The sequence below is a fragment of the Neoarius graeffei genome, chromosome 5 (genome assembly GCF_027579695.1).
Source record: "Neoarius graeffei isolate fNeoGra1 chromosome 5, fNeoGra1.pri, whole genome shotgun sequence".
Lineage (NCBI taxonomy): Eukaryota > Metazoa > Chordata > Actinopteri > Siluriformes > Ariidae > Neoarius > Neoarius graeffei.
Window position 1 is genome coordinate 20,749,196 of NC_083573.1, and position 21,646 is coordinate 20,770,841.

The window sequence follows — 21,646 nt, forward strand, 5'->3', positions numbered from 1 at the left end:
CACCAAACTGAGTCCACGATCCTGTGGACCCACCACCTGCAGGAGGAGCCATAGGGGTTTGGTATTCTGTGAATAGGGGAGCAGTCAAAAACAAGGGCCTTGGCAGTATGATCCCTGGCTGCCAAAACTGGATTGAGGACATGGAATGTCAAATTACACAAAATTTTCGGTAAATATTTCAGATGGATTAATAATACTTGTTATTGTAACTTAAAATCTGTTACAGTTTATGAATTGGGCGGCACGGTGGTGTAGTGGTTAGCGCTGTCGCCTCACAGCAAGAAGGTCCGGCAGGTTCGAGCCCCGTGGCTGGCGAGGGCCTTTCTGTGCGGACTTTGCATGTTCTCCCCGTGTCCGCGTGGGTTTCCTCCGGGTGCTCCGGTTTCCCCCACAGTCCAAAGACATGCAAGTTAGGTTAACTGGTGGCTCTAAATTGACCGTAATGTGTGACTGTGAGTAATGTGTGAATGTGAGTGTGAATGGTTGTCTGTGTCTATGTGTCAGCCCTGTGATGACCTGGCGACTTGTCCAGGGTGTACCCCGCCTTTCGCCCGTAGTCAGCTGGGATAGGCTCCAGCTTGCCTGCGACCCTGTAGAACAGGATAAAGCGGCTAGAGATAATGAGATGAGATGAGTTTATGAATTTAAGAATATTAAAAGAATATTATTTTAGAATATTAAAAGTAAGTGTTACATAGAGAGAAACCTGTCTATATCCAAACTGATGCACTCACTGGGTATCCTGAGGCCAACATTGAACTTTGAGACCCTGCAGGCACTGAAGCCAAATCAGGATCCATAAAGAAAGAATACCAAGTACTGTCTGAAGTTTCACCTTGGTCTTCACAGTCATTAAAGGACATGGGACATGGATTTTTTTCTGGATATAATTATGTATAAAAGGACATAAGAAATGCCATCTAAATCACCGCAGGGCATCAAAAATGTGAAAATCATCACATTATTCAACTTTTTTATACATCAGCGTAAAACAATGATTCGTTAATTAGCTAGGTGGTCACGTGACCCGTGACGTCACAAAAACTTTCCAAGGAGCCAGCGCTTAGGAATCTAATGTAAACAGGTTACCAAAATGGACACCATCGACAGTGACATTCCCAATGTTTCACAGAGATGTGAAGTTAGACCCTATCAATTCGAACCGATAGCTGGAAATTCACATGAACATGGATCTTGTCTTTACTCTGACGGGTCAGATGATTCTGAGAGTGAGAGTTCATTCAATCCCCATGAAACTGAAAGCGGTCGGCTCGATAACACTTCCTGGTAAGTTAAAAACAATTCTGCTCAAAGGCTAATGATCTGTTGAAAGAAGTATTATTTTTGTATCATACATTGAAAGTTCATCATAGATCTAGCTAAAGTCCGTTGCAAGCTTGTTTTTTTTTTTTGCTGATATTTTTCGAGATTGATTGAGATACAATGCTTCCAGAGTCCGAGATGAAAACATTCAAAATGGCGAAACGAGTCAGAATTATGATAATCAATAATTGATACACCCAAAATTATAATACTAATCCTTACCGCATGAGGCCCATGGTAAAACCACACTTCCAGGAGGGGCTGCCGTCTGCCTCCCAAGCTGGCCGAGAGCGCTCCTCGTCGGGCACGGCCAGGTGGGCGAATGCCCTGGTCCGGCCGCCCTGTCTAAAAAATAATGGTACAACTCCGAGTGAAGGTATCAATGCGCTGTCGAAGCGCGCAGAAGGTGTTAGTATGCCTGTCATTATAGTGCGGACTTTCCATAGCATAGAAAATCGCCACATTTCAATTTGTGTAACTGAACTTTGTTTCATGTCACTGGTCATATAAACCTATGTAAACAGGAAAAACGTGGAAGAGTTTGGTCGCATCTAACTACAGCCCCAAAAAATGCCATTGGCCATGCTGAGCCTAGCTACATTGCTAACAGGAGTAACAGTGCGTCTGACTGACTGGGAGGTCGCAATACACCATGATGTTCAATGTATGTTAAACACTCTAAAAACGAAACAATTTTCTTGTCATCCAAGACACAAAAACTATTTTGTCGCATTCGTCATCATCACGATTCACACTTCTCCATATTCATCTACCCGCTTGTGCTGTACCCGAAAGTTTTTGTGACATATGATCACGTGACAGCGGCTCTTCCGGTTGTAAAATATGCATATCGGAGCTCGAGCAGAAATGCCATATAATCATCACGAATATAACGATTTTGCTGAATTGAATAGATAATTTTGTATTTGTTGATGCAATTATTTCATATTTTTAATGGAAAGAAACTGATATAGCGTGCATTTATGTTTCATGTCCTTTAAAAATCACTTGACCAGGAAACTGAAAGCAGTGTCCCTATGTCTGGGCTCCATGCTGACTCAGGTCAACATGTGCTAATTTACTAATGACAGTTGTGGCCACAATCAAGCACTTAGGCTAACATGCTCATCAAGTATTGCAGTGAAAGATTGTCAGATGGCTGCCAGGGCTCGAAATTTAACTTTTTTTCTTTGTGTCCCCCAGTGGTCCCGAATTCTGTGTTGTATTGTCCCGAATGGAAGCAATAGTGTCCCCATTTTTTTCCTCTCTGAAATAACCAGTGGTTAATATTATCATATGAAGTTACTATTATATTTGTAACTATGCGATTTTGAACCCTTTGTATCATTTTTACAATAAGTCACAAAACACAAGTGACATGTCCTATCTACTTCAAAATTAGTTATTGCATTTTCAGTTTATTAAACTTTGGTGATCTCACTGTATGAATAGATACCTGTTTATTTAAAGGGGCCAACTAGCTCATTCAGAAAATGTTTGAACTCACTACATCTGCAGTACACTTTAGTTGAAAATAAGACCCCTTTTATGTTCGTTTCATCTACTTGTACCTTGAATATCTGTTGGCATATATAAGGCCAACTTATTTTCACCATTGCCGTTATCCATTTTTATGTAATATACCTGTTGCCCCATTCAGAGATGTTTTGAAAGCCATCAGCCATACCATCAATGGATGAAATGCCCTTGAGCAAGGCACCTACCCCAACATTGCTACAGGGACTGTAACACTGTAAAAAACTGTAAAGTCACTTTGGATAAAAGTGTCATATAAGTGCAAACAAAGCAATGTAATGCAAGTTTTTTTTATTGTAACCTTTAGTCATAGAAATCATTTACATTAGGCCAAAAAAAAAAAAAAGTGTGTTTCCGGTAACCCGACCGATCGAGAACTTCCGCGTCGAAATTGCCGGCCGTAAAGTTTTTATTACAAATTTCCCTTGATATTTTAGTGTAAGCGGCGTTAGTTTGTCATTTTTTTGTTTCAACGCATTCAAGTTGTGAAAGAAACAAAAAGTTTCGCCACTTCTTTCAGCCCCCCTGCATAAACATGGAAGCGCACTTGTATACTGAAGGAGGAAGGGAAAACTGAGCCGAGCCGCCATTTTGAATCCTCATTCAAGGCTGTAATGCAAATCGCTTCCTCTTCAGTATACAAGTGCACTTCCATGGCAGGAAAAACACTACATTTTGCCGCTATGTAGTCCCCTATTTATACAAATAGGAGTCATTCAGGATTCAGCCATGTTTTTGCTCGGTGTTTTTGCTCAACCCAAGTTCTACAGTAGGCTAGGCCATCTGCTTTTAATGGAAGTAGCCTAGCCTAGGACGTTATTTACACGTTATTTCTGTGTTTCTGTGAAAATATCATGAAATAACGTGATAATTTCGTATCATGAAATTACGTGTTGTTATTATATGATAAATATATTGTAAAAACGTGATAACTTTGTTAACAATATCTTTTCACGTAATTACTTGATTTTAAGCCAATTTTTTTTGAGTGTGGCAGCAGTACGCTTCCGTAGATCATAACTCGAACTCTTGCGATTATTTTTTTTATTCGTTTAAAGATTTAAAACACTTATTTTATGATGTGTGGTATAAAGGATTCTGTGCCAAAATATTATTTTGTAAGATGTTTACTTGTGTTAATTTTTTCGAACAAAATAAAAAAAATTAAGAAAAAAAAAAAAACTTTTTCCTACCTACCGACCTTATTTTAGTATTTCATGTTACCTGAAACACACTATCTTTTTTTTTTTTTGGCCTTACAGTGGTGCTTGAAAGTTTGTGAACCCTTTAGAATTTTCTATATTTCTGCATAAATATGATCTAAAACGGGGCGGCACGGTGGTGTAGTGGTTAGCGCTGTCGCCTCACAGCAAGGAGGTCCGGGTTTGAGCCCCGTGGCCGGCGAGGGCCTTTCTGTGCAGAGTTTGCATGTTCTCCCCGTGTCCGCGTGGGTTTCCTCCGGGTGCTCCGGTTTCCCCCACAGTCCAAAGACATGCAGGTTAGGTTAACTGGTGACTCTAAATTGACCGTAGGTGAGAGTGTGAATGGTTGTCTGTGTCTATGTGTCAGCCCTGTGATGACCTGGCGACTTGTCCATGGTGTACCCCGCCTTTCGCCCGTAGTCAGCTGGGATAGTCTCCAGCTTGCCTGCGACCCTGTAGAACAGGATAAAGCGGCTAGAGATAATGAGATGAGATGATCTAAAACATCATCAGATTTTCACACAAGTCCTAAAAGTAGATAAAGAAAACCCAGTTAAATAAATGAGACAAAAATATGATACTTGGTCATTTATTTATTGAGGAAAATGATCCAATATTACAAGTTGCAAATATTACGAGTTGCAAAAGTATGTGAACCTTTGCTTTCAGTATCTGGTGTGACCCACTTGTGCAGCAATAACTGCAACTAAACGTTTGCGGTAACTGTTGATCAGTCCTGCATACCGGCTTGGAGGAATTTTAGCCCATTCCTCCATACAGAACAACTTCAATTCTGGGATGTTGGTGGGTTTCCTCACATGAACTGCTCGCTTCAGGTCCTTCCACAACATTTCGATTGGATTAAGGTCAGGACTTTGACTTAGCCATTCCAAAACATTAACTTTATTCTTCTTTAACCATTCTTTGGTAGAATGACTTGTGTGCTTAGGGTCGTTGCCTTGCTGCATGACCCACCTTCTCTTGAGATTCAGCTCATGGACAGATGTCCTGACATTTTCCTTTAGAATTTGCTGGTATAATTCAGAATTCATTGTTGCATCAATGATGGCCGTCCTGGCCCAGATGCAGCAAAACAGGCCCAAACCATCATACTACCACCACCATGTTTCACAGATGGGATAAGGTTCTTATGCTGGAATGCAGTGTTTTCCTTTCTCCAAACAAAACGCTTCTCATTTAAATCAAAAAGTTCAATTTTGGTCTCATCCATCCATAAAACATTTTTCCAATAGCCTTCTGGCTTGTCCACGTAATCTTTAGCAAACTGCAGATGAGCAGCAATGTTCTTTTTGGAGAGCAGTGGCTTTCTCCTTGCAACCCTGTCATGCACACCATTGTTGTTCAGTGTTCTCCTGATGGTGGACTCATGAACATTAGCCAATGTGAGAGAGGCCTTCAGTCACTTAGAAGTTATCCTGGGGTCCTTTGTGACCTCGCCAACTATTACATGCCTTGCTCTTGGACTGATCTTTGTTGGTCGACCACTCCTGGGGAGGGTAACAATAGTCTTGCATTTCCTCCATTTGTATATAATCTGTCTGACTGTGGATTGGTGGAGTCCAAACTCTTTAGAGATGGTTTCGTAACCTTTTCCAACCTGATGAGCATCTACAACGCTTTTTCTGAGGTCCTCAGAAATCTCCTTTGTTCGTGCCATGATACACTTCCACAAACATGTATTGTGAAGATCAGACTTTGATAGATCCCTGTTCTTTAAATAAAACAGGGTGCCCACTCACACCTGATTGTCATCCCATTGATTGAAAACACCTGACTCTAATTTCACCTTCAAATTAACTGCTAATCCTAGAGGTTCACATACTTTTGCCACTCACAGATATGTAATACTGGATCATTTTCCTCAATAAATAAATGACCGAGTATAATATTTTTGTCTCATTTGTTTAACTGGGTTCTCTTTATCTACTTTTAGAACTTGTGTGAAAATCTGATGATGTTTTAGGTCATATTTATGCAGAAATATAGAAAATTCTAAAGGGTTCACAAACTTTCAAGCACCACTGTATTTACAGTGACTTTTCTGATTTTGCAGTCACAGCGCAGCCACGTTTATAATGGCAGTCTATGGGGCTGAGCGCCTGACCTCTCCTCACTTTCAGGCTTCTCATGCAAAAACTCGTTTTTAACTCGCTCTAGTGAGCTCAATTTTTACACTACAGACAAAATTACATCAACGTAATCAGGAGAGCCTTGTGGCACTCAATGTGAAAGAATTTTGTGAATATCTCCTTCCGTTTTCGTGTAAATCCCCGTTGTTTGGAGGGTGCACTCTGAGCAATTACTGCCCTTTCTGTGTCTCTCAGTGCAGCGCGCGGGTGGGGGAGGGGCTGCTTGCGCTCACACACACACACACACAGAAGGGACGGGCTGCTCCCTCTCAGAGAGACACAGGCTTGTCGCCTCAAGGCAAATCATTCATTCAGAGTGCAGCTCAGGCCCTGCAATTGTGACTGCTACGCGCACTGCATTACTCTCACAATTTCCCCCATGTAGAACTTTTTTTCTAGATCTATTTTTTTCCATTGTCCCGGGATTGTCCCAGATATGATAATTTTGTGTCCCGATGACATTTTTTATGGTCCCCGGGACATTGGGACACCATTAGTTTCGAGCGCTGCATGGAACTATTGTGAGACTCGCTCAGTGATTTGTCTTTTTTGGCTTAATGTTGCTTGTGATTTTAGGCTTCACTTTGGTGTTGTAGGTTTTGTTATTCATATAGCTTATTCTTGAAGCAAGTAACAAATACAAGTAATAATGTTCATTTTATTATATGTCGTCGGAATTAAAATTCTTCATATATTCCAGGACTACATTTGAACTGCATTCGAAAGCTAATACACCCGGAATGTGCAAGAATCATTCAAGGCAGGTTTGAAGCGCATTCTAAGTATTCAAACGGCATTCTTACAAAGCTGTAAGAATGTTGGTCAGTTTGAAATTCCTGCCCAAATGTGGCACAAATTTTGAAAAATTTTTCATTCGGGCTGGTTCTGCTTGATTCCTGCTAATTCCGAATAAGTGTGACGGGGGCCTCAACAATTTTGTCAGTGTTCATATTTATAACCTGTATCATATTTAACATATTAGAAATACTAGGTAAAAATTAGCTTCCAGATCAAAATTGGATTTATAAAATGACCAAGAAGAAGCAATTTTTGTTGAACTGCTCATTAAGAAAGAAATACTGTTACCAACTTGCTCAACTAAGACTGATCTGACTTCGTTGATTGTGGGTTGACTCTCATTAAAACAGGATAGGTGTTGTAATGGAAACTTCTAATAAAACACTTCAGAACGCTTAGCAGTGGTCTTTTCAGTTATTTATTATAGTAGAGCTTATAAAACAGGAAAAGAAAAGAAGACACCACCTCAGGTGATGCAGAGAGTGCGCACTGAGTTGTGTCTTAGTGGCTGTTATCTATTATACTCTAAAGGCATTCGCTTACTGCTCGCGTCTGCATGTGATTGGCTCGAGGCTTGCCCTTGAAGCTAAACATTGGTTCTTTGGTAGAGCATGCACCTGGTGTGCTCGGAGATGTGCAGCGGATGTGTGGTTAGGCATAACATAACATGAAACAAACAAGGCAGCCTGCTTATCACCAGCCGTTGAGCCAAGGACACAAAGGCGATTACAGCTTGTGGGAAGACAACTTCTCAGTACACTAGGCCACTTGAGCTCAACACACACAAACACAGAGAATAGGAATGTTCATTCACTAAATTTCCTTCACATTTCCCCCCTTTTATCCTACAGGATATATAATTGCTAAAGGAAAGAAATGTACACAATTTCAGTGGTAAGAGTTCCTGGAGAGATTCGACTTCACACATCATTGAGTGTACAGGGATAATACTAAGGCTGTTTTGTAAGACATAGACGTCTTAAGTTAATGCTAGCAAGCTATATACATAGATCAGGAAACAATAGAACAGAAAACAACCACAAATAAGAGTGTTTTAAGCTAGGGCTAATTTCATATCAGCTGTGCTGACGTCATTAAACGGTGGGTTATAGTCTTCGTGTGGGTTTGGAGGCCAGTCAAGCAAGTCATCCGGGTCTATTTTCACCATCTGGTAACCAATATTTGTCAGCTGCCTTTGAAACACAGACATACAACATTGACAGAAAACAGGGAGCAAACATAGTATCACAATCACTAAGCCCAAGACCGGTATGGTGGATGGAATCAGAGTCTTCCATCCACTGAACCAACGCCACCAACTGTCTTCGACTCTGTGTCAGCCTGGGTTCCCTGTATCGACCACCACACGAATCCTCCCATGACGTGTATTGGTGCTCAGAGGGCAGGCACGCCCCATCAGCCCTCATTCCACCTCACGGGGACTTGGAGGAAACTTGAAACCCTAAGGCTTATCTATTGGCTAGACACTGAAATACTCTTCCCTATTGAGGGTGTGTGCATGATTGATGTGATACTCGCACTGTTCCATGCAGTGGTGCCCTTCCTACTCATGCGTCTTGGTCAGCGTCCGGGTCACTTAGGCCTTCCTTTTCCTCCTGCTCAGCCAGCTCAGGAACCCTCCTGCAGTGGCTAGCGTGGATCCACATCACTCTGTCTGTGACCTTCACTGCCGTTGGGGTCGTGAGCAAGACCTGGAATGGGCCATTCCACCATGGCTTGTTCCACTTGGTTCGTCAGAAGTCCTTCACCACTATCCAATCCCCTGGTTGTAGATTGTGCAGAGGTCCCTCAGCGGGCTTGGGCACCGCTTCTTTTACCTGTTTTGTGGATAGATTTCAAAGCAGAGGACAACGTTGCACAGTAATTCAACATTGCATCATCACACAGTGTGGTGTCCGGTGGTGTTCCTTGGGCTGGCCCTATCCCCGTGTTGGGTACTCGTCCAAACAGAATTTCAAATAGGCTTAACCCATGTTTAGGCCTAGTTTGCATCCTCATTTGTGTGAGTACTACAGGGAGGACCTTTGTCCATCCTAGCCCTGTTTCTGCACAAGCTTTGCTTAGTTTATTTTTAAGGGACCCATTTTCCCTCTCCACTGCTCCCGCACTGGCAGGATGGTAGGCACAATGTTGTTTCAGGTCTATCCCTAGGAATGCTTCCATTTTCTTTAGGGCTGCATTAACAAAGGGCATTCCATTGCCACTTGAGATTTTGCTAGGTATACCCCACCTAGGAATTGTGTCTCTCAGGAGTGCTTTGACCACTGCCACTGACTTGTTTAGCTGTGGGGAATACTTCAACCCATTTTGAAAACATGTCAACTATTACCAGGCAGTACCTTTTTTCCCCTCACTAGGTGTCAGTTCAATGAAGTCCATTTGGAGATGATCAAATGGTTTGCCTGGTGTACTGCTTGAGTTAGTTTGATACCTTGACCTGCATTATGTTGTGCACGTATCAAGCATTGCTTGCAAAATTTCGCAGCATAGTTTGAAAACCCCTTTGTGAACCATCTCTTTGTTACTTCTGCTACTATCCCCCCTTTTGACACATGGGTGAGCCCATGTGCCAATTTTGCATAGAAAGGGAACATGTGTTTTGGTAGACAGGGACGGCCCGAGGGACAAACCCAGACCGAGTTTGCAAAGATACAGCCGGCCTGTTTCCAGACTCATCTCTCGTCCTGGGTAGCAGCGCTCTGAAGGTCCGCTAGCTGTAAACAGGGGTGGAAACCTGAGGAAAAGCAAGGTTAGAGGGTGAACTGGAAGCTGAGGCTGCACACTTAGCTGCTGCATCCGCCCTGGCATTTCCTTGAGACACAAGATCAGTATTGTTAGTATGGGCAGCACACTTACACACAGCAAAGGCTCTAGGGAGTAGAATAGCATCCAGCAACTCAGAGACCAGTTTATGATGTGCAATGGGAGATCCTGTGCTAGTGAGAATTTCTATGTTTCCAAATGGTGCCAAAATCGTGCACAATGCCAAATGCCTACCTACTGTCCGTAAAAATATTGACAGATTGCTCTGCAGCCAATTTGCATGCCTCGATAAGGGCACAGAGCTCTGTGGCCTGCGCCGACAGGTTTGAGGACAGACACGACACCTTGAGGACCTCGTGATCTGAGACTACGGCAAAACCTACTTTGTTCTTTCCCGTCTCTGGATTTCTGGAGGCTGAACCATCCACATAGTTTAGTTTATTAGTTTTTAGTTTATTTAACAGGGGCCATGTACAGAACAAGTCCCATACCAGAGTTAGCTATACAGCTAATTTTCATCTGTGGTCCCTGGGCAGGGGGCTTAAAACAAACAAACAAACAAACAAAACAATATGGACAATACATACACTACTATTGCCATTACGACTAGATATACACTAAAAACAGCAACATCATACTAGGACAACAACATCACAACATATAACGATGACACAAGAACAACACACCTACACAGAACTCTACCATCAATACACAATGACAACACATAAGGCAGCACACATCACAAAATAATAAATTAATGATCACATCTTTGATAAGCCTTCAGCCATATCTTCAAGGATTTTTTAATAGAGGACCATGTCTGGATTTTCCAAAGGGTCGCTCTTTAAGTCTGCCCTGGGGGAACAAAAATCGTTAGTGAGAGCGACACAGTCATGTGGTTCTCCATCGTCCTCTGTAGGGAGAAGAGAGGCAGGATTCAGAACAGTACAACGTTTCACAATGATGTTAGGCATATCAAGTATGACAGTATTATACTTTAACCATCTCTGTGCTGACAAATGTGACATCTTTTTCTCCAACAGAAGCAGGGAGGCAGCATGTGGGACCAGAAGGGTGAGGTTAGAATACCCCACAATATCTCATCTACAGTTTGAACAAATGGTTTATTGAGGTCAGGCAATCCCACAGTGGGTGTGGTCTGCAGAGCGCTCTTTAGGGACATCAGGCGCGCGTGGAACAACCGCAGCATTGACTGCTTGCAGATCTTGGACAAACCTCCACTCATCGGGCTGGGACGGTTTTCTTGCCTTCTTAACTGGGAAAATAGGAGTGTGCACTGGAGAGTCCGGGCAAGGGACAATTATACCTGCCTTCAGCAACAAATCAAAGGTCTTATACCTGCGATTGCTTCTGGTTTGAGTGGGTACTGGGTCTGTCTAGGCCTGAAATCTGATTTGGGGGTGATCACCACTGGTTCACCATTCTTTATTAGGCCTACATCATGTTTACCCTTTGCCCAAATGGAATTTGGAACTCCTGCCAATTTGGGGTGCACCTCTGCTGGAGTTATGGCTGTGGAAACAGAGACAAACAGGCCACTATGGCCAGGGTCCCCAGGACCCTGGTCATCAGTGGCTAATATAATATTCTCAGTACACTAGGCCACTTCAGCTCAACACACAGAAACACAGAATAGGAATGTTCATTCACTAAATTTCCTTCACAGTGTTGTAACTTATGCAACATACATAACTTATGCAAAATGCATGCATTTTCACTGATAAAATGTAAAAGGCTAATTAAATAAATCAGATGAACTGAGACAATCAGATTCTGAAGCAAATTAAATAATCTTATACCAGTAACTTAAACACATAAGTTACATGTATTAATCTAAATGCAGGTAAACAACGTGTTTTTGTTGTTTTATATCCAAATGAGAGTCGGAGCTTACCCATCTGTGTTCTCACTTCTTGAAGGCCGATCTTGTGGCCAATTGCTTTGAAACAATCTGACTTCCAGTTGTTTGTTCAGTTCTCCATTCATTCGCTTCTTCCATGTAAGGGCGAGATGGCAGTGATATCCTGTGAAGAAATCGGACAGCTGGTCCACTCATTCTCCATACTGAGTACTCCACCATTACTGCTCGGCTCAAGCAATTACTAAAACCCGGGATGGAACGTCACCGGTTTTAGCAACAACCGCAGAGAGGTCACTGCCCGAGTGATGTGTCCCATCCCGTTTCGTCCTGGATTTTACCAACAACCCTCGGCTCACACTCCGGGAGAACCGGTGCAACTGAACTTACTTTCGTTTTAAAAAATAAATAAAGATAAATGCTTTTCTTGTAGTTTTATTTAATTGTTGGCACTGCACCCTCTTTCAATACAGGCTTAGAGCCAACACTCAACAGATCAGAGGTCTCGTACGAGTCTTCAGTAAAATGTGCAGAGCAGAGGAGAGGCCACTTTGTAGCTGCCCAATGTGCCTGTGAACTTCTCACAAAATGTGTCCAAATCTTTACAGTTTGAACATTCTTGAGCCATGAATGAAACGTAAATCCACCTTCTGTCATGTTGCTGGCACCCCTATGTGGCATGGCGATTAAATTATACCGCTGTGATGTCATGCACGCAGGGCTGGCTGGCTCAGTGGAGCAGCTCGAATGCCAACTTTGCGGTCAATTTTTAACTCTCAAACATAGATTTTTTAAAAAATTCCCATTTATGCAGCATACAGGAGTCAAAGGTGGAAATACTATCCACTCAGTTTATTTAAAAAGAAAGGTTCTGCATATCTTCTTTAAGCACGACTCAGACAGACAGACCTCGCAGTGTTTATGTAGAGGAAAATAATTTTTAGAGAATTTATGATTTTTAGAGAGTAGTGATCCTTAGAAGGAAGGTCAGACACTGTCATGTTTATATAAGATGAAGTATGTTGTGTTCTATCCTACAAGGTTATCTTTCACACTCTTTCCACCTCACTGAGGCTTAGGAATACCCTACTTTGTCACTAGCTCCTTACCCTGTTGTGCTTCCTCCTCTGGCAGGGGTGCTTGCGTGGATCCAGGTGGCTCTTTCCCTGATCTTCACTGCTGTCTGCGTTGTTAACAGGAATTGATATGGACCCAGCCACCTGCACACCTTCCAGTGCTTCCTCCTGAGATCCTTCACCACAATCCAGTCACCTGGTTTTGGATCATGTTGTTGGGCAGTTGCCACCTTGGGGATGGCCTCTTTTACCTGTTTATGGATAGATTATAAAACAGACAAGAGTTCTGCACAGTAATGCAACAGTTTATCTTCACACAGACCAGTGTCTATTCGTGGTGTGGGTTTTAGACCTAACCCAGTATTAGGTGGTCTGCCAAATAGTACTTTAAATGGGCTTAATTTCACTCTAGCCCTTACATACGTTTGTGCAGTAGCACAATTAGCAGGGCCTTAACCCAACTCTGTCCTGTTTCCTCAACATTTAGCAAATTTATTTTTCAGTGTGCTGTTCTCCCATTCTCTAGCCCCCCCTCATGGGATGGTATGCACAGTGTTGTCTCAAATCAATGCCCAGTGTTTCTCCCACTTGTTTTAGGGCTTGGTTCACGAACAGTGTGCCATTGTCACTACTAATCTTATCCAGGATCATTTCCGAGAGCAGGGCTTTGGCTTACTGCTCCTGTGTCTTGTTTTGAAGTGGGGAAAGCTTCTACCCACTTTGAGAACATGTCCACTATAACTAAACAACGCTTTTTCCCTTCTACAGGGGTCATCTCAATAAAGTCCATCTGTAGGTGTTCAAATGGCCTTTCAGGTTGTGGGTGACCTGCTGCCACACATTGAGTGGCACAGACTATACACTTCTGACAAAAATTTTGTGAGATTTGAGAAGCCCTTAGTAAACCAATATTGTGTGACTGTGTCTAGCATCCCCCCTTTTGATGCATGGTCCTGACACGTGTCAATTTAGCAAAATATGGGAAGTAACATTTTGGCAGAGACCGTTTTTTCCCATCAGGACCATACCAAATATCATTTTGAAGGATACAACCTACTTTTTTCCACTGTTGCTTCTCCTCAGGTGTGCTTCTTTGTTGGATTTCCTGTAAAGCAAGAGTTGGAGTTAAAGCTGTGGAGAGAAGGGTCATTAGTGCATGTGCATATGGAGGGCCCTTTGAGGCTGCATGTTTAGCAGCCGTGTCCACTGTGGCATTCCCTAGAGAAACTGGATCAGAAAGGTTAGTGTGTGCATCGCATGGGTTGCCAGTTCTGTTGGGAGTAGAATTGCCTGCAATAATTTCTCAATCAGTTTGTGGTATGGGTGGCACGGTGGTGTAGTGGTTAGCGCTGTCGCCTCACAGCAAGAAGGTCCTGGGTTCGAGCCCCGGGGCCGGCGAGGGCCTTTCTGTGTGGAGTTTGCATGTTCTCCCCGTGTCCGCGTGGGTTTCCTCCGGGTGCTCCGGTTTCCCCCACAGTCCAAAGACATGCAGGTTAGGTTAACTGGTGACTCTAAATTGACCGTAGGTGTGAATGTGAGTATGAATGGTTGTCTGTGTCTATGTGTCAGCCCTGTGATGACCTGGCGACTTGTCCAGGGTGTACCCCGCCTTTCGCCCGTAGTCAGCTGGGATAGGCTCCAGCTTGCCTGCGACCCTGTAGAAGGATAAAGCGGCTAGAGATAATGAGATGAGTTTGTGGTATGTAAAAGGTTTGCCTGTGGATGTTAGGAACCCTCTGTGTTTCCATAATGTGCCAAAATCGTGTGCAGCCCCAAAGGCATACCTACTGTCTGTGTAGATTGTGGCTGACTTACCCTCTGAAAGTTTGCATGCTTTTGTCAGCGCCACCAACTCCGCAGCTTGAGCAGAGTAGTTGGATGGAAGCGAGCCAGATGATAGCACATTATGTGGTGTGACTATGGCAAAACCTACCTTGTTCATTCCAGTATGAGGGTCTCTGGATGCAGACCCATCCACAAAAAGTACAAGGTCTGGATTAGTTAATGGTATTTCCTGCAAGTGTGGGTGTGGCGAGCAAATTTCATTTATTGTGGCCACACAACAGTGAGTGTTTCCTTCCTCCTCAGTGGGGAAGAGGGTTGCAGGGTTTAGGGTTGTGCAATGTTTGACAGTGATGTTGGGCATTTTCGAGAGAACAGCATTGTATTTCAGCCAGCATGTTGCTGACAGGTGTGATGTTTTCTGTTCAAGGAAGAGCATTGACACAGCATGTGGTACCAGTAGGGTGAGGTCAGCATACCCCACTATGTCACGTGATGCCACCACAGCCATCTCTGTGGCGGCGACTGCACAGAGACGGTGAGGTAGTCCTGCTGCTACTGGATCAAGTTTAGCAGAATAATAAGCCACAGGACGTAACTTACCTCCATGATGATGTAGCATAACAGATGTCATACAGCCATGTTTCTCATCCACAAATTGTGTGAATGTATATGGCTTCCCTTCAAACTGGAATGTGAACCAAAACTGACTGACTGGATGAACTTTTGACTGGAATGGATGGATTTTCAGCCATCTGGGTACTATTAGCTGGAATTTGTGACAGAATGGTATACATAGCTGTATGACATCTGTTATGCTACAACATCATGGAGGTAAGTTACGTCCTGTGGCTTATTATTCTGCTAAACTTGATCCAGTAGCAGCAGGACTACCTCACCATCTCTGTGCAGTCGCCGCCACAGAGATGGCTGTGCTGGCATCACGTGACATAGTGGGGTATGCTGACCTCACCCTACTGGTACCACACGCTGTGTCAATGCTCTTCCTTGAACTGTCAAACATCACTGTCAAACACACTAAAGAATGTGTTTGCAAAGTCAACAACAGAAAAATGGGTACTATTAGCTGGAATTTGTGACAGAATGGTATATGGGTTTGGGACATTCGGGGCTCTAGGCTATACAGCTGGATTGACTGCCTGCGGTCTTGGACAAACCTCCACTCACCAGGTCAACTCCACTCCAGGTTTATTGTGCTTCTTTACCGGAAAGGTTGGTGTATGCGCCAGTGAGTCAGGACAAGGCACAATGACTCCTGTGGAGATCCTGTGGAGTGATCAAAAGACTGGCTTAGTGCCCCTGATCAGACCTACATCGTATTTCACTTGTGCCCATAAACATTTTGGAACTGACCTAAGTCTTGGATCATCAGCAGTTAAAACAGTGAACTGAAAGCCTGTGCATTGTCCCAGTCTGTAGTCATCTGACATCAACTCTACTGTCCTCTGCACCATCGACACTAAATGTAAGTCAGTAGGTAGGTAGAACCGCGAGTTGGCCTAGTGGTTAATGTGTCCGCCTCTCGATCGGGAGATCGCGAGTTCTACTTGCAGTCAGATCATACCAAAGACCATCATAAAAATGTTACTGATGGTAGCCTTTGTTACTTTGGTCCCAGCTCTCTGCAGGTCATTCACTAGGTCCCCCTGTGTGGTTCTGGGATTTTTGCTCACTGTTCTTGTGATCATTTTGACCCCACGGGGTGAGAGCTTTCGTGGAGCCCCAGATCGAGGGAGATTATCAGTGGTCTTGTATGTCTTCCATTTTCTAATAATTGCTCCCACAGTTGAGTTCTTCACACCAAGCTGCTTACCTATTGCAGATTCAGTCTTCCCAGCCTGGTGCAGGCCTACAATTTTGTTTCTGGTGTCCTTTGACAGCTCTTTGGTCTTGGCCATAGTGGAGTTTGGAGTGTGACTGTTTGAGGTTGTGGACAGGTGTCTTTTATACTGATAACGAGTTCAAACAGGTGCCATTAATACAGGTAATGAGTGGAGGACAGAGGAGCCTCTTAAAGAAGTTGTTACAGGTCTGTGAGAGCCAGAAATCTTGCTTGTTTGTAGGTGACCAAATACTTATTTTACCAAGGAATTTACCAATTAATTCATTAAAAATCCTACAATGTGATTTCCTGGATTCTTTCCCCCATTCTGTCTCTCATAGTTGAAGTGTACCTATGATGAAAATTACAGGCCTCTCTCATCTTTTTAAGTGGGAGAACTTGCGCAATTGGTGGCTGACTAAATACTTTTTTGCCCCACTGTAGGTAGGCTGGCTTTCATAGTTGGGCTGTATTTGACTTGGTTCTGAGGTGTGTTCCCAATCTGAAGTGTTTACACACTTCCTCACTCAAGGGCCCAAATCTTTTCATCTCTCTCTTTTTCCCCTTTGCTAGTGGCACAAATGGCATAGTGGATGAGGCAAATGCAAAGCTGAATCCTGCTCTTCCCTCTGGGGCCTTTACCAACACAGCACATCTATGTTCATTCCAAAACATCATCTGAGTATATATTCTGTCTCTCTCTCCTTCCTTTCCCTGTACCAATCTTCCTCAAACCTCTCATCCAGTCTTCCCCTTATGCACATAGGCATAAGGAGTCAGGGGACATGTAGTTTGTGTTGCAAGGATTTGTGCATTCTCGCACCATTTGCACCAGTGATCAGTACCTACAGCCGTTGGTACTGATCTCCACATATACACATAAATGGGAGGGTAAAGGCTACATTTAACCATGATTAGACTAATGTTATCCTCTAAGGAGGGTTCTACCACCTGAACCCCTTCAGGAGTACTCGTCAAGCTAATATTTAACCTACACATTAAGTCTCTACCTAAGAGGTTTACTGGACAAAACTTTGACAATAAAAATGAGAACTTAAATTTACAGCACTCACCAGCTATGCATGAGAAGGGTCTGGTGAATTTTTCAGGTTATTGTTTGGCCTGACGCGCCAACGGTGTGTAGGAATTGGCCACCGGGTCTTGGTGTCACAGGAAGGTCCAATGCATGGATGACGGAATGATCAGCTCCAGAATCTATAAGAAAAGCTAGGGAATGGCCATTAACAGAAAGAGTTAGCATAGGCATTTTTGAGTAAGTTTGTGTGTTATACTTAACACGTGCTCACAGTAGGTTGCTGCAATTGTTCATGGCTGTGGTGACCATTTGTTGTGTGTGTGTAAGCATGTCTTCATTGCAGGAATACAAAAAGGACACAAGCATGCCTTCATGATTTTGTAGTTGCGGAACCTCGCTCCTTCCCTGATCTCAGTCCGCCCAAGCTGGATTCTGATCAAGTTCAGAGTGTTGTGCCTGAGGGCATTCTGTCACCAAATGATCCTCCTTTTCACAGATGAAACACCCCTGCTCTTTCCACACCCTCTTCCTCTGCCTCATCTACGGCCCCTCCCACATGAATTGGGGAATCTTCCTACTGTCTGGACCATTGTCAGCATGGCTTTATGCTTTGAAGGAGAAATCGGAAAAGGCAAGGAAAAAGAAAGAAGACATTCTTTTTCCCTGCCTTTTCCGATTTCTCCTTCAGCCTCTTCTCTGCATGACTGAGAATGTCCTTCAACTTTACTGTTTAGATTAGATAAAACTTTATTGATCCCTTTGGGAGGGTTCCCTCAGGGAAATTAAAATTCCAGCAGCATCATTACACAACAAACAGAGAATAGAAAATAGAGAGAGCTGTATCACCTGTTTCCCAGGTGATACAGCTGTCCTTAGTTTGTTTGGAGATTTCAGGCTTGATCCCATTTAAGAAGGCATTTTTAAGGTGTGCTTCATAAGGTGTCTCAATGTTTGCATTGTCCATGTCTGCAGGCTTGTCTAGCCCAGAGTGAGCATCGTGCACTTCAGTGAGTTTCTGGAAATACTGGACAACCGTCTCTCCAGTGTTTCTTGCATCTTTATTTTCTCCGCCATTTCTTGCTGTTGTGCTAGGATTCTACTCCATGATTCTTTGTCAGGTTCCAGCTTATTCCTCGTGCACTATTGGAGTAGTTTTCTGCTCAGGCTCCACGCGAGATGTTTTTTCTGTGCTCGCCGGAGCCAAACTGGTCTGTGCATAGACAGGGGGTGGGGTTTTTGGAGAGGTGGAGCTGGTTATATTGGCTGCAGAGATTGTGGATGGGGGTGATCTTGTACAGGAGGGGGAGAAGGTGAATACAGGAAGGAGTCGAGGTCAGAGTACAGGCGAGATGGCTCAATGCACTGCATGCAAACGACAGGAAGAGAAGAAAGAGAAATAGAAGTTAGAGCATTTTCATCAACCATGCTCTTTTTGCAGGCGCCATCTTGGACTGTGCCTTAAATCTTGTTAATGGGATTAGTACGCTGATTCTTCACTGCTGCTTCTGTCTTCCACTTAGTAAAAGCATCCCAATCTACTTTTACATGATGCTTCTTTTTCCTCTTCTCATTGTCAATCTCAACTTGCTTAAGCCTTCCTTCCAGCACCTTTATTTGCCTCTGGCTAAAACTACTCTTTTCAGGAAACCCACAGTCTCTGGCCCAAAATGTAAACTGGGTGCACGACCCAGGCCCATAGTTTTTAATTATATATTGAACATTTGGAAAAGGTGGAAGTGGTACCAATATTTTGTTCTCCTTCGACTCAAAGGCTTACTGACCCCTAATTTAACACAATGCTAACCTTCACAGTTACTATGCACACAATATTTTATCACGTTTCAAAACATGCGCATATGTATGGGGGGGGGGGGGGGGAGATTCCCACTACTTGTGGCATCCCATCTTCGTTGCCAAGAAATTGTGGTGGAAAAAATAATGAGGCCTGAGTCACTCAGGCCTCATTATTTTTTCCACCACAATTTCTTGGCAACGAAGATGGGATGCCACAAGTAGTGGGAATCCCCCCCATACATATGCGCATGTCTGAGTCAAAGGAGAATCAGAATAAACTGAGTTTTACTGTGAGCATTCTATATGCATGCATACAGAAGACTGATGCACTCTGCCAGGAAGCATCCAAGGAGAATGCAAAGGCATTTATGGATAGCCCCTTATATGGTTGTGTGTGTGTGTGTGTGTGTGTGTGTGTGTGTGTATTATGTAGAGCCATCTCTTCTTCTGGCATGTGAAGATGAACTATTTGAGCAGAGAGGACAGGAAAGGCATTTTTTTGTTGTCATATACTTCAACTATCTTTACAAAAGAAAAAAAAAAGAGATTCTACTAGTCAACAAATTATACAGTTATACAAAGATAGTTGGATAAAATGAGGCTGTGGTTTAACACAAATGTTAGCATTAATGTTATGATTAATATTTTCCCAATACATCCATATATTGTCTGTAGCTGTGAAGTACATAAACTGGTATTAAAGAGTGAATGAACCCTGTTAAACAGTACCTGGGACGGTATGGAAAATGCAAATAAAGAAAGCAGTGATTTCTAAATTTACTTGGACTTGTATTTCATTGCAGACAGTATGAACCCAATATATTTTATGTCTTTTTTTTTTTATCAACTTCATTTCATTTGTTAATATATATCCATTCCTGCGTTTCAGGCCTGCAACACATTCTAAAAATAGTTGGGATGGGAGCAATTTAGGGCTAGTAACAAGGTAAAACAATTAAATAATGTGATTTGAAACAGGTGATGTCAACAGGTGATTACAATCATGATTTGGAAATCATTATCCAGGAAAGGCCTAGTCTTTGAGGAGCAAAGGTGGGCTGATCATCTCCAGTTAATGTTTTTCATAGGAAAGATAGGAAGGGATTTGGATATTTCACCCTCTACAGTGTGTGTGTGTGTGTGTATATATATATATATATATATATATATATATATATATATATATAAAATTAAATGATTCAATGAATCTGGACGAATGTGTGTGTGTACAGGGCAAAGGCGCAAGACTAAGCTGAACACCTGTGATCTCTGATTCCTCATATAGCACTGTATCAAGAACTCTCATTTATCTGTAGCTGATATAACCAAATGGGCTCAGGATTACTTTGACAAACCTTTGTCAAGCCTGACAATATGGATTTACATCTACAAATACCAGTTACTTTACTGTGCAAAAAGGAAGCCTTATGTTAACTGTGTCCAGAAGCACGGTCAACTTCTCTGCAATGGACTATTAGTGCATTGAAATGTGTATTGTGGTCAGATGAATCAGTATTCCAGGTCTTTTTTTTGAAGAAGAAGAAGCAGAAATGGATGCCATATGCTCCAGGCCAAAGGCGAAAAGGACCATCAAGACTGTTACCAGCTGGGTCTATCATGGTATGGGGTTGTCAATGTCCTTGGCAGAGGTAACTTACACATCTGTGATGGCCGCATTAATGCAGAAAAGTACATTGAGATTTTGGAGAAACATATGCTGCCTTCAAGATATCTTTTCTAGGGATGTCGATGCATATTTCAACAAGACAATGCAAAACCACATTCTGGACACATTACAAAGGCATGGCTGCTAAAGGAGAGGGTGCCTGTCTCCTCTGTCCTCAACAGAAAGTGTGTGGAGAATTTTGAAATGAAAAATGACAGTGACAACCTCGTACTGTTTCACAACTTAAGACCTGTTTGCAGGAAGAATGAGACTGGAATAATGACTGTACCCCAGACCTCGTCACCCAGCACTCATGCTCTTGTGACTGAATGGGCAAGTTTCCACAGCTACATTCAAAAATTCTATGGAAAGCCTTCACAGAAGAGTTGAAGATACAGCAAAGCAGGGGACTAAAAAGCACTTACGGGTGTAATAGATGTCCCTAAACTTTTGGCCATGTAGTGCATTTATGGCTAGATTGATGACAAAGCTCTCTACTACTCGACTACTTCTACTTTTCCTCATTCTCCTCATTCTTTCACTCATCCTCCTCCCAACCCAGCACTCAGTCATGCCCCACTCCCACAATTTTAATGAAAAATCCTATATTTTTACAGTTTCTTTGTTTCAGTTTTCAACTGTATTATTTTCATGGACATTTTTCTAATGCACTTTTTTTGTAAACAGAAGGAGAGAAACCAATTGGAGATTATACTGAGAGGTGAGATCTGGAACTCGAAGTACTGTTAACAAGGTATTTGATCTTTAAAAAATGCT

At 42.8% G+C, this 21,646-nt stretch overlaps 1 protein-coding gene across 3 annotated transcripts in view; it reads left to right on the top strand.

The window, feature by feature from the left end:
* The window catches only part of LOC132886573 (transmembrane protein 241), a 140,247-nt gene that overhangs the window by 84,505 nt on the left and 34,096 nt on the right, over window positions 1-21,646 (top strand). For 2 of the 3 annotated variants that reach the window (XR_009654707.1, XR_009654708.1), the window contains exon 18: window positions 21,557-21,590. The exons of the other annotated variant lie outside the window; for it this stretch is intronic. The gene's annotated coding sequence lies outside the window, so the exon portion shown is untranslated. The remainder of the gene's footprint in view (window positions 1-21,556; window positions 21,591-21,646) is intronic. 3 annotated transcript variants of the gene reach the window in all.